The sequence below is a fragment of the Bidens hawaiensis genome, unplaced genomic scaffold (genome assembly GCF_021521415.1).
Source record: "Bidens hawaiensis isolate Kalapana, Puna unplaced genomic scaffold, B.hawaiensis_p1.1 tig00062364_1, whole genome shotgun sequence".
NCBI lineage: Eukaryota > Viridiplantae > Streptophyta > Magnoliopsida > Asterales > Asteraceae > Bidens > Bidens hawaiensis.
The window spans coordinates 38,771-42,363 of NW_027501197.1; positions in this window are offsets into that span (position 1 = coordinate 38,771).

Consider the following 3,593-nt stretch of genomic DNA (forward strand, 5'->3'; position numbering starts at 1 on the left):
ATTTGCTATGCATCAAGATGTTGTACCACAAGATTTGTCAAGCAAGTAGGTTTATATCTTTTCAGCACTTATATGATTTGTCAAGCCTATCATATACATCATGCAATTGAGCTTACGAAAATTTTTAGTCTAATTTATCCATATGCTAGGTACGTTAAGTCAATGTACCATCACTTCCCATTTTATGTCGGATCACATTGCTCAAAATTTTATATTTTTCCAAATTAACGACATATTTTTGTATTTTTATATTTTTTATATAGAAAACACAATATTTTTTTAGATTTTTCTATATTTCTCCCCCTAAAACTATTAACAATAACAAAAATATGGCATAAAAGAAAATGAAAAACGAAAAGTGATCTTCCAATATGAATAAACCTTTTGAAGATCATGTTCACTAAAAAGGAATTTTGCATTTTAAAAAGTGTGTATGGGGAACAAATTTGTTGATTGAAAATTTTTATGAATTTTAATCATTGCAATTAACAGGCCAAACCACTCATCATGTGCATTTGCATAGGGCCATAACAATCAATTCAGATAATCCTGTTTATCGCTGAAGAAAGTCCAAGGCTTTATACGAAACACCAAGAAAATAAATCAATCAATATACTTATACCTTAGCCCTAAGATCGGTATTACTACACGTAGAGAGGATCCAAGACTTAAGCAAAAATAAAGAAAAAAAAATTGAATTTCTTTGCCAAATAAAAGAAAAATAAGCTGAATTTCATTGCAAAACTAACACATTAACACACAACAATCTTTAAACTTTTTGGAATTTTAAACAAATTTTTGCTATGCATCAAGATGTTGTACTACAAGATTTGTCAAGTATTTAGGTTTATATCTTTTCAGCACTTATATGATTTGTCAAGCCTATCATACACATCATGCAGTTGAGCTCACGGAAATTTTTAGTCTAATTTATCCATATGCTAGGTACGTTAAGTCAATGTACCATCACTTCCCATTTTATTTCGGGTCACATAGCTCAAAATTTTATATTTTTCCAAATTAACGACATATTTTTGCATTTTTATATTTTTTAAACAGAAAACACAATATTTTTTTGACTTTTCTGAATTTCTCCTCCTAAAGCTATTAACAATAACATAAATAAGCATAAAAGAAAATGAAAAACAAAAAGTGATCTTCCAATATGAAGAAACCTTTTGATGATCTTGTTCACTAAAAAGAAATTTTGCATTTTAAAAAGTGTGTATGGTGACCAAATTTATTGATTTAAAATTTTTATGAATTTTAATCTTTACAATTAACAAGCCAATACCACTCATCATTTGCATTTGCATAGGGCTATAACAATCAATTCATGTAATCCCATTTCTCACTAGAGAAAGTCCAAGGCTTGATACGAAACACCAAGAAAATAAATCAATATACTTAGACCTTAGCCCTAAGATCGGTATTACTGCACGTAGAGAGGATCCAAACTTAAGCAAAAATAAAGAAAAAAATAAATTTGAGTTTCTTTGCAAAATAAAAGAAAAATAAGCTGAATTTCTTTGCAAAATGAACACATTAACACACAACAATCTTTAAACATTTTGGAACTTTAAACAGATATTTGCTATGCATCAAGATGTTGTACCACAATATTTGTCAAGCATTTAGGTTTATATCTTTTCAACACTTATATGATTTGTCAAACCTATCATATACATCATGCAATTGAGCTTACGAAAATTTTTATGTAATTTATCCATATGCTAGGTACGTTAACTCAATGTACCATCACTTCCCATTTTATGTCGGATCACATTGCTCAAAATTATGTATTTTTCCAAATTAACTACATATATTTGCATTTCTATATTTTTTATACCGAAAACGCAATATTTTTTAGATTTTTTTGAATTTCTCCCCCCTAAAACTATTAAAAATAACAAAAAATATACATAAAAAAACGAAAAGCGAAAAGTGATCTTCCAATATGAATAAACCTTTTGAAGATCTTGCTCAATGAAAAGAAATTTTGCATTTTAAAAAGTATGTATGGTGAACAAATTTGTTGATTGAATTTTTTATGAATTTTAATCTTTGCAATTAACAGGCCAAACCACTCATCATGTGCATTTGCATAGGGCCATAACAATCAATTCAGATAATCCCGTTTATCACTGGAGAATGTCCAAGGCTTTATACGAAACACCAAGAAAATAAATCAATATACTTAGATCTTAGCCCTAAGATCGGTATTACCTCACTTAGAGAGGATACAAGACTTAAGCAAAAATAAAGAAAAAAATAAATTTGAATTTCTTCGCAAAATAAACAAAAAATAAGCTGAATTTCTTTACATAATGAACACATTAACACACAGCAATCTTTAAACATTTTGGAACTTTAAACAGATATTTGCTATGCATCATGATGTTGTACCACAAGATTTGTCAAGTATTTAGGTTTATATCTTTTCAGCACTTATATGTTTTGTCAAGCCTATCATACACATCACGCAGTTGAGCTTACGAAAACTTTTAGACTAATTTATCCATATGCTAGGTACGTTAAGTCAATGTACCTTCACTTCCCATTTTAGGTCGGATCACATTGCTCAATTATATTTTCCAAATAAATCAAAAAAATTTTGCATTTTAATACAGAAAACACAATATTGTTTTAGATTTTTCTGAATTTCTTCCCCATAAAACTATTAACAATAACAAAAGTATGCATAAAAGAAAATGAAAAACGAAAAGTGATCTTCCTATATGAATAAACCTTTTGAAGATCTTGCTCACTAAAAAGAAATTTTGCATTTTAAAAAGTGTGTATGGTGAACAAATTTGTTGATTGAAAATTTTTATGAATTTTAATCTTTGCAATTAACATGCCAAACCACTCATTATGTGCATTTGCATAGGGCCATAACAATCAATTCAGATAATCCCGTTTATCGCTGAAGAAAGTCCAAGGCTTTATACGAAACACCAAGAAAATAAATTAATCAATATACTTATACCTTAGCCCTAAGATCGGTATTACGGCACGTAGAGAGGATCCAAGACTTAAGCAAAAATAAAGAAAAAAAATTGAATTTCTTTGCAAAATAAAAGAAAAATAAGCTGAATTTCTTTGCAAAATGAACGCATTAACACACAGCAATCTTTAAACAGATATTTGCTATGCATCAAGATGTTGTACCACAAGATTTGTCAAGCATTTATTTTTATATCTTTTCAGCACTTATATGATTTGTCAAGCCTATCCTACACATCATGCAGTTGAGCTTACGAAAATTTTTAGTCTAATTTGTACATATGCTAGGTACCTTAAGTCAATGTACCATCATTTCCCATTTTATGTCGGATCACATTGCTCAAAATTTTATATTTTTCCAAATTAAAGACATATTTTTGCATTTTTATATTTTTTATATAGAAAACACAATATTTTTTAGATATTTCTGAATTTCTCCCCCTAAAACTATTAAGAATAACAAAAATATGCATAAAAGAAAATGAAAAACAAAAAGTGATCTTCCAATATGAATAAACCTTTTGAAGATTTTGTTCACTAAAAAGAAATTTTGCATTTTAAAAAGTGTGTATAGTGAACAAATTTGT